Below are 15101 nucleotides of genomic sequence, written 5' to 3'. Positions count from 1 at the left end.
CCTAGAAGTGAGTTAATCATTTCCACCTGGATTCCCTTAGCCCAAATTGAGTCATAAGTTCATTTTTTTTTAAATTGTAACTCCATTATAGTTAACATACAGTGTTCCATTAGTTTTAGGTGTACAATTGTTATAGTGATTCAACAATCCCATACATCATCCAGTGTTCATCATGACAAGTGGCCTCCTTAATCCCCATCAATTATTTCACCCATCCCCCTGCCCACCTCCCTCTGGTGACCGTTAGTTTGTTCTTTACAGTTAAGAGTCTGTTTCTTGGTTTGCCTCTCTTCCCACCCCCCACCTCTCCCATGATCATCAGTGTTGTTTCTTAAATTCCACATATGAGTGAAATCATATGGTATTTGTCTTTCTCTGACTGACTTCACTTAGCGTAATACACTCCTACTCCATCCACATATTGCAAATGGCAAGATTTCATTCCCTTTTATGGATGAATAACATTCCCTGTGTGTGTGTATGTGTGTGTGGTATATATGTATATATGTGTGTACCCATACATACCACTTCTTTATCCATTCATCAGTCAGCGGACATTTGGGCTCTTTCCATAATTTGGCTATTGTTGATAATGCTGCTATAAACATTGGGGTGCATTTGTCCCTTCACATGGTGTCTTGGTAACCTTTAGGTCAATACCTAATGCAAATGGTAGATTGTAGGGTAGTTCTATTTTTAAATTTTTGAGGACACTCCATACTGTTTTCCACACTGGCTGCACCATTTTACCACCAACAGTGCAAAAGGGTTCCTTATTTTCCACATCCTTGCCCAAACTTGTTGTTTCTTATATTTTTGATTTTAGCTGTTTTGACAGGTGGGAGGTGATGTCTCATTGTAGTTTTGATTTGCATTTCCCTGATGATGAGTGACGTTGAGCATCTTTTCTTGTGTCTGTTGGTCATCTGTTTGTCTTCTTTAGAGAATTGTCTTTTCATCTATTCTGCCCATTTTTCTACATGCATTTTTTTAAATTTTTTGGTGTCGAGTTTTAGAAGTTCTTTATATATTTTGGATACCATCAGATAGGTCATTTGCAAATATTTTCTCCCAACCAGTATGTTGCCTTTTAGTTCTGTTGACTCTTTCCTAAGATGTTGGCATAAGGTCAGTTTTAACTTCAATGGGGACTCGGAACTTAGTCTAGCTGTGTACCCAGGGAAAGTAGAACGTAAGTTTAGTAAACAATGAGCCCATCCCTACCATAGTTTTCCAAACACCTGTTTCAGTCTTCATCTTCCACATACAACACATCCGTGTCTTCCCACTGGTGACAATACGTATCCTAGATGAAAAGTATCCAAGATCTCTGGACAGGAGTCTTTTCCAAAGATCAAGGTCTAAAACATAGTTCTACCCACCCACCCCATACACCCATCCAAAGTCAAGGGCAGAACCAGGACAGGACTAACGTGACAAAAAAAAATGCCCTGGGGAAAAAAAAATGAGAGACACGCAGTAGTTCACTCTTTGTATTAATTTTGAAATATTCCTGGGGGGGGGGGGGTGGGAGATGTGGAATCTACCAAATGACACGAACTCTCTGATTCGTTATTCTATATAAGGCACCTAGATGTACCTTAAATGTGATATTACCTTCCCATTCTACTTCCATGGCCACCTCTAAAGTAGGCACTGGCGAGCCCTTTTCTTACCCTGAGGAATCCCTCCTACCTGCTACCTGTATGTGCAGGCCTCAGAATCCGTAAGTTCAGTTGATTTTCAAAGTGCCAGCACGCTTTTAGTCCAAGCTCCTTGTTTCTTTGGCAGTGAGATTTCCTGAAAAACTGACAGGCTTCTGATTGATTTGTTTCTAATCATTTCCATTTGGCAATAAACATAAAGTATTACTTAGACAAAATGTCAGCTCTCCTTTCTTTCCTTACATCTCACCTCAGTGTCCCTTCCTCTCTCAAATTACTGCAGGCGACCTTGAGGTGATCTAAGTGTGGAGGTGAAACTCTTAATCTGATCATTTATGTAAAGCAGTCAATTTTTTCAACTGACACATCCAAACAAGCTTTTTCTTTTTTCTTTTTTCTTTTTCTTTTTTAATCTCAAAGATACTTTCAAACCTGATGTTCAGTTGTTGAGGTCTATATTGCACCCAAAGCGTTCACAAACTTTTAAAGCTCTGGATTGTCTCTATTCTTTTTGTTCTCCTACTTAAATACAAGGAGATCCTGACCTTGCTAATTTCATTCTCAATACTTTTGTGATGCAGCCATCAATAGCCATCACTGCCCACTGAATTTTGTTAGCGTGTTGTTTTCCTTGTAGGTTACTGCTGCGAATAATGTTAGCAAAATTTGCTACTCCGTAACATGATGACAGACCCAAGTGCAAGGTACTAATTTTGATGTTAAATTGAAGGAATACCAGAAGCTCTAACAGACAAGCCTCATGATCTTAATGGTTTAATAGAAGTTTGTTTCCAGTTCAGATAAAGGCTGTTCCATAATGTCATTCAGAGACCAGGCTCCTTCAATCTTGGGTACGTTTCCCTATTTTAAGGATACAGGATCCCACTGGAGTCTTTCATGGGACAGCCCTCCATGTAGTTTTCACCACTTTCAGCCATATTGCTTCCACAAAAACTTAGTGATCATAGCCAAACCTGCAAGAAAGGGAAGGAAATGTAACACAGCTATGTCCTGGAGGAAAGAGATAGCTATCTTAACTGCTAGGACAAAATAAACACTTTAAGGATTAACTTTCAGTTAATTTTAGCTACCTGTTGAACTTGGGATATAGTCTGAGGGTAAAGAAAGATAAAGACACAGTTGTGTTTTTTTTTTTTTTCATTTACAGAAAAATAAAATAAAAATATGAAAAAGTACCCATGAATTCTTTTTTAAAATAAAAGTAGTTAAATTGTCATTTGTAAAATATTTAAAGCACAAGATGTTTAAATATATTTATGTATAGTATACTGATAGAAATTAAAAGTAAATATAGTCTTCCTCCTAGATTTCACAATTCAAGGGATCCAATTCTATTTTGAGTACTTGCATTTAAAAAGAGGGAAATCCTGATTACGTATACATCGCTCATGGAAGAAAAAGCATAATGTATTTTCAAATACACAGCTGTAATTCCCCAGTACACTGGAAAAAGGCAGAATTGACAGATGGAATGAGGTCCTTCTCTTTCAGTAGCTGAACTTCCTGTTAAGGCCTCACCAAACCCTTTTAGCCAAATATTATTATGTCACACTGTCAAACCTTTAATTCCTCCCATAGTTATGTACTAAGCATCTCCCATATGTGAGAAAGTGTAATTTAATGGGAATTTAAGAATCAATAAGACTCCTCTACCCCTAAGAGGATTATAGGTGGGTTCATGGTTATCTGGTGGTATTTCTAAGATGGGCAGAATCAGCATCACCTGTGAGCTCATTAGATAAGCAGTCTCAGGCTCCACCAGCAATCTGTTTTGTTTTGTTTTGTTTTTTTAAGATTGATTTATTTTTGAGCGAGAGTGTGTGTGTGTAAGTGGCGAGGGGCAGAGAGAGGCAGGGACAGAAGATTTGAAGAGGGCTATGCACTGACTGCAGCTGGCTCCATGCAGGGCTTGAATTTACAGGCTCTGAGATCATGACCTGAGCTAAAGTTGGACAGTCAACTGACTGAGCCACCCAAGTGCCCCAGCAGTCTATTTTTAACAAGCCTTCTAGGTGATTCTGATGCAAGTCAGTGGTTAAGTATCACTGGTCTTGTGAGATCCTTTAGGGACAGTCAGGATGCTTGAGAGAATATGCTTCCTTCCCACCCTTACCTCACCCTGAGCGTCTGTCTCAACCACAACGGTAAACAGTGAAAGTAAGAACTGAGCTTGAGTACTTTTTTGTTTCCTTTACATGCTTTATGTCCCATACACATTATAAAGATAACCATTCCCTTGGATAAATTACAGCAGAAAATTGCTTGTGAGTATTTAGTAAGGAGATGCCTAAAGTAAAATCATGTAAAAAAGTTCAGTTCAACAATGGTGTTTTTTACTTTATTTTAAATCTGCTTGTTTCCCCCCAGAAAGCCTGTAAATTATATAGTTAATGGGGAACAAATCAAAAGTAAAGATCAAGACCATAAAAGGAAGTAAGCAAGTCTGTTCACTGTGATGGTAAATATAGATTATATGATTGAGAATTAGATTTTATTCTTATCTTTCTTTGAGCTAAGATTAAAAGGAAAGCATGATTAGTTACATTGAGATTGTTACTATAGAAACATATGAAATGCTTTGTTGTATGTTCATAGAGATGTGGGAGATATTATTAAACACATTAAGAGATTCCAAACTCCTTAGCCTACAGGAGGCAGGCAGATAACTAAAATAAGAAATTAGGCTGGATGGAATAAAACATGGAGAATATAGTGCTAACCTCAGGATGATAGGCCATTGTCAAGTAAGCATGTACTTCTCAGCTCACAGAGATCATTGCCAAACTGGAGACAGGCCAAATTTCACCATATCTCCAGTTTTTTTGAGAGAAGTTAGAAATGTGTATTTTTAAATAAAATTTCTAAAAGTTTTAATATTTTTAAATAAAGTATGTTTTGTAGTATTATGTTGAAGAAGTGGCATTCTTCTGATTGAGAATATACCCTAGACTACCCACTAGTATACAAATTCTGTATTGTGTCCTATTATTTCTGCAAATTGAAAAGAAGATTATTTCTGAGTTTGGTATCATCGGGTAAAACAACTTGTTTATATTTTGACACTATAAAATACGGAAAAATGACACTGCATCCTTTTTAATCTGGATGCCCAAAGCTTTCAAGTCTTTCCATTCACATTTTTGGGTCCACTACTAGGAAATATATAGGCCATTTAGGGTTACATTTACATTTACATTTAATAAGCTTCCATTTTCAACTTGTCTTTTTATGCCTCCTTTCTCTGGTCACTGCATTTTCATTTCATTGTATCTCATGGTATGTCAACTCGAATATCCCTGTAGCCTCTTGGATTGTTAAGTACATGTGCAATCACATTTATATCACAGTGATTATAGTACCAATTACAGAGGTTACATCCGTATTTTGAAGAGGGGGTTTAGACTCTGGAGGGAGTGCACTCATAAGATATTTCTGAAATTTAGGGGCGGTTCAGTCAGTTAAGCATACAGCTCTTAGTTTCAGCTCAGGTCATGATCTCACGGTTCTTGAGTTCAAGCCCCACATTGGGCTCTGAGCTGACAGTGTGGAGTCTGCTTGGGATTTTCTGTCTCTCTGTCTCTCTCTCTCTCTCTCTCTCTCTCTCTCTCTGCCCCTCTCCTGCTGGGTCTCTCTCTCTCTCAAAAAACAAACAAACAAACAAACTTAAACAAAAGGATATTTCTGAGATTATTTGCTATGCCATCAGTGGTCTGGATCATCAGCCCATGTTCCAAAATGCCACCTGCTAGAGAGCGGCGTCTGTAAGACAGTATTACCCAGAGCATGTGCATCTGATTGCTACAGGTGATGTCACAACATATTCCAGTCATGCCAAGGTATCTTGTGTCCCTGAGAGTTCTGTGGAAATTCTTAGTGTTCCCGAAGGAATCCTCCTGTCACTGACTATGCCTGCAAACTATGATGCCATAATTTTCTTTGCTGCTGTCACCACTGATGAGCTGTCACTTACACAGACCCAGTGTGCACTTTCAATGGGACATATAGATCAGGGCAATGATGGAACATCAAGGTAAGAGGAGCGGTTTTCCTTCTGAGTCATGCTTAGTCAGGCGTTTTGTTTTGTTTTGTTTTGTTTTTCCACATGGTAACAGCTGACTTCCAAAGTTAAAGTTCTCTGCATCAGTATACAGGAGCTTTTACCTAAAATTGCCATAGAGTACCATGGAGTCTGTCTTAATCATCAAAATCAGCCATGACCAATAACAAGAATGATTTTTTTTTTCAGAAACAAAAAAACTGGTACATACCTTAACTTTCCAAGCCAGATGCCCCCCTTTTATGTTTTGAGTTGTTACTAGAACCTTTGTCCTTTTATGAAATTTTTCTTCAATCGCATCCATGCACTCATCCAGATTTGCCCTCATATCTTTGGATTTTCCTTCATCTGGTAGAGGGAAGCTGAAATACAGCGATTTAGATTCTTATCTCCAGAAAGTTATTCTGGGACTGAGTACTTGAGGGTTGGGGCATGCATTCCTTTTATCTTTCTGTTGTGATGGATTAGCACACTTTCACGCACTGGAGCCAAATCCATTTATTATCTCTTAGTTTTCATGTGTTAGAAGTCAGGGACCACTTAACTGGATGTCTGCTCAGATCTTACAAGGCTGAAATCACGTTGCCAGGCTTGACTGTCAATAGACTCATAGTAGTACAATCCTACCCATCTATAGTAGATTGTATTATTTGTGTTTGAATGGGATATTTAAATACATTATGTTATACAGTTGGAATTAAATAAAGAATTGGCCAAATATAAACTCCAAACAAATTGCATAAAACCATTTTTAATGTCTATCAACTGAAAGGACTTGGGTCTCCACTCCTCAGTGAGAGGCAAGATTCTTCTAACACATGCCCCATCTCCTTTTACTTTTACAAAACCCAGCAAAGTAGCTTCTCATATTAGTAAATGTAAAGAGGTAGAAAACATGCCCATATTTAGGTAGATAATATGTCCTAGAAGTTTGGAATACAAGTTTCTCTTCTCTGGAAACTCTCTTCTATTTTCAAATGTTATGCTCTATTTCCTCCCCTTGTGATACTGTGCTTGTGGTGGAAAAAAAAAAACAACAACAACAAACCAAAAACTGAAGAGGTCACGAAGAGAGGTTTATAGACATAAAAAATAATGATGTGAGAACTTTATGAACAGATAAAAAAAGATTTTAGTGTATTATATCAGTTGAACTACAGAATTGTTATACTAAAATAGGCATGGGACCAGCTCTTGATTTGCTCCTTTATTATTGAGCGAGTGCTGGTTTTATGCCAGGCAGTGCTTTAGGTTATGTGAATACACAGATGATGCCTTGCTCACCCATAATGAATTAAAAAGAAAAAAAAATCAAAACAAAGAAAAATGTCGTTTGGGAAATTGGATTTTGACTTTTGAAGCCATGTGATACTGGAATAGAATGATTGTTCCACTCACAAATTTCAGAGCTGTGATGTTATTTCACCTTGCTACATCTGTGGATGATATATTGTTACTCATCTCATGTGATTATTATACAGATAAGAAGAAATAACTTGGGGCAAGTGTTTAGTGTCCTGAGTATAATATAGTAATCGATGTCAACTAAAGAAAATAACACTATTGATGGTAATTACAAGAATAATAGCAGTAATGAACTCTAAATATAAAATTTAGTGCTGTGTGAAAGGAGCAAACAAAGGAAAAGTGACTAAAATGTGTAATGTTGTTAAACTTATATGTAGGGGTAAATCTGACCCATGGATTTATATGTTGAGCTAACATAATTTCCGTGTCTATGATGATTAAAATGGGCTGAATCCGTTGATGATGCAACATCTAGTTTTCCAGAGTTCACATTTGCATTGCTAAGCGATTTTACTCTTATCTGGACATTTAAGCATTTTGAACCACTACCTTAAGAATATAAGTGATTAATGGTTTTTCCTTGTGCATAGACTTATAGCACAATAAAAACATAAATTGCCCAGGGGAATACATGGCTCCAGTTGAAGGAATGTTATTCTATGCAAATATTTGAGTCAGAGTCTCATAACATTGGAATTACTCTATAGCTGAGCTAACAGAATATCACATAATAAAGTCAAAATCCAAAAATCTTGTATTATCAAAGGGCAAGAGTAAAACACTCATTAAAATATATTATGGAAGAACTATAACAATAACAACAAATCAACCTCTGATTTTGGAATATCTAGAAAAAAACAATCTTTCATCCCCGAATTGTATTGGGCTAGCACAAAATAAACCAATTTTAGAGCACCAAAGTATATCCCCCATCGACAACTAATAAAATCTATTTGGACAGTGAAAATCCGCTGGCTTTTAAAACAAGAACTATATGATCTCTGAGGAACTAAAATGATGTTGATATTTCTCACAGTCATGAAATCAACTCAAAGTTATGGCATGGCGTGTATCAGTTAACAAAAAGAACTCATTCATTTCTCTTGCCCACTTAAGATTTCATATGCATCCACAAATAAGATATTTTTATGTTGCTAATATAAACATGTCCATTTGACTTATCAAATGGCCTATATAAAGTATAAACTTTATTCGGAATACTGGAGTTTAATGTTAAAACATTTCGTATGCCGCTCAAAATCTGAAGAATGAGTTGCCATGTGAAAAATTGGAAGTAAATATTAAGTTCAACAATTATAATTCTGAAGTTGCGATATTGATACATTACTTGTTCTAGCAAGTCTTCCCGGAAGGAACCATGCCAACTGGTAGGAAAAGTGACCACAGATTTTCTCATTAAAAGTTGGGGAGGTGGTAGGAAAAATTATCTAGAAATGTGAATTTAAATGGAATTGCCCACTAGTAAATCCAGACCCCTTAGTCTGGATAATGTCAAGTATAGTATTGCCTAATAATAGATTAAGTAAATTTACTAATGGTGTATATTTGGATGCAAATTACTTTCCTAGTTTATGAAATGAACTATCCTATATCATCCTCACTGCTGCTTCTAAGGAATAGCAAGTCATAAAATGAGATGGATATTTCTATTGTAGCAACTTTGGGTAGAGTTATTATCACTAAGATCAGAGCAAATGTACAGGTTACAAAGTAAAATTGTTACTTTCTTGGTAGAGAAGAGAAAAACTCAAATTGTTGCACATTGTACTTACAATCAAAAGATGCCTATGATACTTGTTTGGATGGATCATCTAATAGGAGAAATTATAAGATGCTTATAAGTAACCACGGATTCTTCTGGGTGTGTTGGGTGAAATTAACACAAAGTAGTCTGGGATTTTGGTAATATATTAATGAAAGAGAAAAATGCCTAAGACACATTTTATTATTCCAATAACTCAGATTACTTTTTCAAAATGTATACGATGGATAATCCACTAAATCCTTAAATGTAGGAAGACACTAACTTTTAATGTCTGGACTAAGTTAATTAATACTTCTCTGCTTATTTTCAAAAAGCACTTAAAATGCATACCAGTGGAGTGTATGTGGCATAGTGAACAATAAAATGAATAAATAAAATGAACACAAATCATTTTTTTAACTTTTATTTTCCTCATCTATTGCCTTCACAGCTGCTTTGTCACTTCTAACTTTCTTGGTTCTTAATGATGCTTTAGTCATACTTCGCAATTTTTCTAGCCCCCCCCCACCTTTTTAAGTTTATTTATTTATTTTGAGAGACACAGAGATAGCACAAGTGGGGGGGTAGGCAGAGAGAGAGGGAGACAGAGAATCCCAAGCAGGCTCTGCTAACAGCACAGAGCCCGACATGGGGCTTGAACCCACGAAATCGTAAGCCGAGAGCAAGAGTCAGACATTTAATCAACTGAAGCACCCAGGTGCCCGGGCCACTTTTAATTATAAAATCTTTTTTTTTTTTTTTTTTTTTTAAGGTCAGTGAAAATTGTTAACTCAAAATCAAATGTAATCTATTTCTGTCTTTATCCGACCCTTTCTCCTCCCATTTTTTTCTCTACCCTTCCCACATTCTCCATGCCTACTGTGCAGACATGAACTGGAGCTCACGTTCTCTGACTGAGTGGTATATACTGTGCTCTTCAATTTTTCTTTGTTTTCTTTTTTGACTCTGTAGCCTCCAGGATTGGGTATTAGGAAAGAATAGCCATTGACATAGACACACATTTATGTTGGAGGATATTACTAACTTTGCTTGGGTTTAGTCTGTTTCCATCAAAACACCCTAAGGATATGATGGTCTCTGTTATTATGGCATTTATGGTTTTGGGCAATGAGTTTCTGCCTGACATTACATCCCATTTGTTTTTAAATCAATGTACTCTAAGTATATGATGTAACCCCAGAATGTAATACAGTAAAATCAAGTTGAAGGTGTATGTGCCTATGTGTAATCTAGTGCGCACTTCTCTGAGGACCTGAATGGTGACAGATTTTTATAATGTATCTTTGGATGATGATTCTCTGCTTTTTAACATATTAATCCTTTTGGCTTCTCTAGTTTTCTCTACTTGGGCCAGTCCCCAGGTCACCATAAATGAAACCAAAGAGTTGGACCTGTACAGAGACAGGAGGAGCTGGTGGTGAATTTGGCGAAAGGGATAGAAGGAAATTAGTGGGAAATCATACATAATTAATTTTTGTCCCAGTACTATGTACTAATATTATTGCATTTCACTTGAAATATAATCATGTATATTGGTAAAATAATTAAAATGATATGGTAAACTCTAAATATGTATTTTGGTAAACTGATAATTTGCCATCAGTAAATAGGTGTTGGCTATGTCACTTACATGTATATTATATTTAATATCTGATATTTTAAGATAAGACACTTTTTGATTAAATCACATTAAAAGGACAATATGCCTTTCATAAACTCAGCAAGTAAACCATCTTGGAATAGGTTGTATTCCAAGCTTTTTTTTTATACAAAACATTTGAGGTACATTAGAAAAGCCATGGGGCACCTGGGTGGCTCATTTGTTTTAGTGTCCAACTCTTAATTTCAGCTCAGGTCATGATCTCAACGTTCAAGAGATTGAGCCCCTCATTGGGATTTGCTCTGACAGAGTGGAGCCCCTTGGGATTCTGTCCCCCCTTTACTGCCCCCCCCTTTACTCTGCCCCTCCCCTCCACCTCTGTCTGTCTCTCTCTCTCTCTCTCTCTCTCTCTCTCTCTCTATTGCTCTGGTTCTCGCTCTCTCTCTTGCTCTCTCTCAAAATAATTAAACATTAATTTAAAAAGAAAAACCAAAAGCCACATATTCGATAAGACTTCTATAAATGTACAAAGATGGGTAGATCTTTATGTAGATATTGGATCTTTTTTTTCCCCCTCATTTTATCATGTGTTCCTTTACTTTCTAAGTATATTTGTACATTGAGTTCTATTCAATTCATGAAACTTTTTGTGAGATATTTTCCTAGCAGTGTTAGTAACAGGAAGTAAAATCTGATTTTTTCTATGATATTGATTTCAGTACTCTTTAAATTTTCTTTTAATGTTTATTTATTTTTGACAGAGAGACAGAGCATAAATGGGGGAGGGGCAGAGAGAGGGAGACACAGAATCCAAAGCAGGCTCTAGACTCTGAGCTGTCAGTACAGAGCCCAACGCGGGGCTCGAACTCACAGACCACGAGACCATGACCTGAAGTCAGTCGCTCAACCGACTGAGCCACCCAGGCGCCCCATAATTTCGATACTCTTTTAGAATTAAGTATCAAATCATACCATGGAAATGTTTCCTCTGAATGGGTGGAGGGGTGGTGGCTAAGTGCATTTTTTATATGCTGTGTACTTGCTTGGATTGTCTATTGAGGAGAAGAGCTCTGTGATTTATTGCCCAAACCCAGGCACTTTTTTTTTTTTTTTTTGCAAGTTTTTATTTAAATTCAAGTTAGTTAGCATACAATGCGATATTATTTACAGGTATAAAATTTAGTGGTTTATCACTTACATACAACACCCAGCACTCATCATAACAAGTGCCCTCCTTGCATTTAACCCATCCCCCCTGGCCACCTCCCCTCCAAGAACCTTTATTTTGTTCTTTGTAGTTAAGAGTCTGTTATCTGGTTTGCCTCTCTCTCCATGTTTGTGTTTTGTTTATGTGTTTTGTTCCTTAAATAACAATTATGAGTGAAATCATGGTATTTGTCATTCCCTGACTTACTTTGCTTAGCGTCATCCACTGTAGCTCCATCCATGTCATAGCAAATGGCAAGATTTCACTCCTTTTTATGGCCGAGTAGTATTCCATTGTGTATACGTATCACTTTTTCTTTATGCATTCATCAGTCAGTGGACATTTGGGCTCTTTCCATAATGTGGCTATCATTCATAATGCTGCTCTAAACATTGGGGTGCATGTTTCTCTTTGAATCGATATGTTTGTATTCTTTCAGTAAATACCTAGTAGTGCGATTGCTGGGTTGTAAAAGGTACTTCTATTTTTTTATATTTCTGAGGAAACTCTGTACTCTTTTCTGGAGTGGCTGTATTAGTTCACATTCCCACCAATAGTGCAAAAAGGTTCCCATTTCTCAGCATTCTTGCCAACATCTGCCATTTCCTGTGTTGTTATTTTAGCCATTCGGACACTTGTCAGGTTCTATCTCATTGTAGTTTTGATTTGTATTTCCCTGATGGTGAGTGATATTGAGCATATTTTCATGTGTCTGTTAGCCATCTGGATGTCTTCTTTCGAAAAATGTCTTTTCATATCTTCTGACCATTTTTTAACTGGGTCATTTGTTTTTTGGGTATTGAGTTTGTTAAGTTCTTTATATACTTCCGATGCTAACCCTTTATTTGATATGTCATTTGCAAATATCCTTTCTCACTCCAAAGATTGCCTTTTGGTTTTGTTGATTGTTTCCTTTGCTGTACAGATTTTAACTTGATGAAGTCCGAATAGTTTAGTTTTGCTTTTGTTTCCTCTGCCTCTCTTGCTAGATAGAGACATACCTAGTAAGAAGTTGCTACGGTTAATGTCAAAGAGATTATTGCCTGTGTCTTCCTCTAGGATTTTGATGGTTTCCTGTCTCATATTTAGTTCTGTCATCCATTTTGAATTTATTTTTGTGTGTGGTGTAAAAAAGGGGTCCAGTTTCATTCTTTTGCATATTGCTGTCCAGTTTTCCCAGCATAGTTTGTTGAAGAGACTGTCCTTTTTTCCTGTGGGTATTCTTTCCTGCTTTGCTGAAGATCAGTCGGCCATATAGTTGTGGATTCATTTGTGAGTTTTCTATTCTGTCCCATTGATCTATGTGTCTGTTTTTGTGCCAGTCTTAATCACTACAGCTTTGTAATATAACTTGAAGCCTGGAATGGTGATGCCTCCAGCTTTGCTTTTCTTTTTTAAGATTGATTTGGCTCTTTGGGTCTTTTGTGGTTCCATACAGATTTTAAGACTATTTATTTTAGTTCTGTGAAAAAGGCTCAAATCCAGACACTTCTATTTATAGAAGGAAAATATATTAATACTGTTGAGATGCCAGGGATAAAATGAGACTGTCCAGGGCAAATTGGGATCTTAGTACTCTACTGAGGAATCCTGCACCATTAAAAATAGGGGATTATCTCTTGCTTTTTCCCCTGGTACCTTAAATGCTATCCTGCTTACCTGGCACCAAGTAGGCTCTCTGGACCTGTGTGCTTTATCCATCTTGTCTTTGTCCCTGTAATGTTCTCCTGTCCGTCAGTATTGGACACAACTTAGTTAAATGCCTTTCTTCTTTAGAACCCTTATTGGTGTCCTCCAGTGCAAGACTGTCTTCTGAACTCAGCCTGAATTGAGCAGCCCCTAAATGCCTGCTGGTTTTTCCCAGGTGCTCGGTTCTGTAAGGACACATTTCCTTCGTGACTTCGATAATAATTTGATTATACTGATTGTGTGTTCTCCATGCACAATCCCCATTCCAAACTGATTGCTCTTGGAGCTTTATTATAGCAACGCCTCAAGGCATAGTTAGTCTTACAGAGAGAAAATGCTTTATGTGTTTTAAGAGACTTGATTTTTGTTTTCAAGAGCAGTTGTGGAGAACTCTAATCCACAAGTGTATGCCTTACATAGTGAGAAGGTTTTTGTTTGTAGTTTTGCTTCCCCCGTGTACCTAGATCTGGCAAAGATGCCGCCGGCTACGGAGGGGAAAAGAACAAAAGAGGAAACATGAAGTTAGAAACTTGTGGTTGGGGTCTCTTTAATAAAATGATTGCTGTTATCCCGGAACATGGTCTAGGAAATAAAACCGTAAGAGGTAGAAACATTTGATGATTCACTGGCAGAGGGGAATTAACCTGTTTCCTAGCCAGATCCTGGGGAAACAACAAATTTTGTCCATTAAATACAAACATGCCAAATCCACAGTGCACAGAGAGCAGAGGTTGCAGTCAATATCTATTTCTTCATTCTCCTGCAGCCCATGAGAGCTGTCAGAGATGAGCCAAATTTCCCACACCTCCAAAAGGAGCACAGTCATAGCCCAGAGATACCGATGAACTTTGAGAGACGTTGAGGATACCAGGACTCCTACAAGGAGACCCATCCAGAGATACCCTGGGGATGTGGAATTCTCCATGCAAACAAGTCACGGTATTTGCCTCAGCCTGGGAAAGAGATGACTCCCTGAGTTCCTGACACCAAGTCCTCTTCTGCTGTCCCCATCTGTCACCTTCAAAAGGGTAGAAGCCAGAGAAAGTGGAACCCTCTTGCACTGCTGGTGGGAGTGCAAACTGGTGCAGCCACTCTGGAAAACAGTATGGAGGTTCCGGAAAAAACTAAAAATAGAACTACCCTATGATTCAGCAACTGCACTTTAGGTATTTACCCAAAATACAGATTTGAAGAGGTACATGCACCCCGGTGTTTATAGCAGTATTAACAGCAATAGGCAAAGTATGGAGAGAGCCCAAATTTCCATCAACTGATGAATGGAAAAAGAAGAAATGGTGTACATATACAATGGGATATTACTCAGTCATCAAAAAAGAATGAAATCTCGCCATATATTATGCTAAGCAATATAAGTCAATCAGAGAAAGACAGATATCATATGATTGCACTCATATGTGGAATTAAAAAAATAAAGCAGATTAACATATGGGGGGTGGGTAAAGGGAAACAAACCACAAGAGACTCTTCATGATAGAGAACAAACTGAGGGTTGTGGAGGGAAGGTGGGTAGGATATGGCTAGATGGGGGATGGGTGTTAAGGAGGGCACTTGTGGTGAGCACTGGATATTGTATGTAAGTGATGAGTCACTGAATTCTACTTCTGAAACCATTATCACACTGGATGTTAACTAACTAAAATATAAAAATAAATAAAAAGAAAAAAAAGAAAGGTAGAATCCATAAAACACTATTTTAATCTGCACAGACAGAATTTACCAGGATTTGACTAAAATCGGTATTGAAATTG

The 15101-nt window shown here is 37.4% G+C and overlaps 1 protein-coding gene and 1 long non-coding RNA gene across 8 annotated transcripts in view; one reads left to right on the top strand and one right to left on the bottom strand.

The window, feature by feature from the left end:
* Positions 1-15101, top strand: part of CDH18 (cadherin 18) — a 992712-nt gene that overhangs the window by 619400 nt on the left and 358211 nt on the right. The gene's annotated exons all lie outside the window — the stretch shown is intronic.
* Positions 2423-5597, bottom strand: LOC109267768 (uncharacterized). The gene is made up of 2 exons (XR_002080254.2): positions 5462-5597; positions 2423-2638 (listed from the first exon to the last, which is right to left on the bottom strand). It is a non-coding gene; the product is annotated as an uncharacterized LOC109267768 (long non-coding RNA).

The sequence above is a fragment of the Panthera pardus genome, unplaced genomic scaffold, assembly GCF_024362965.1.
Source record: "Panthera pardus isolate Hobbes unplaced genomic scaffold, ASM2436296v1 HiC_scaffold_2, whole genome shotgun sequence".
NCBI classification, from domain to species: domain Eukaryota; kingdom Metazoa; phylum Chordata; class Mammalia; order Carnivora; family Felidae; genus Panthera; species Panthera pardus.
Note: the sequence above shows the minus strand (reverse complement) of the source record. Positions and strands in the feature narration are given on the sequence as shown.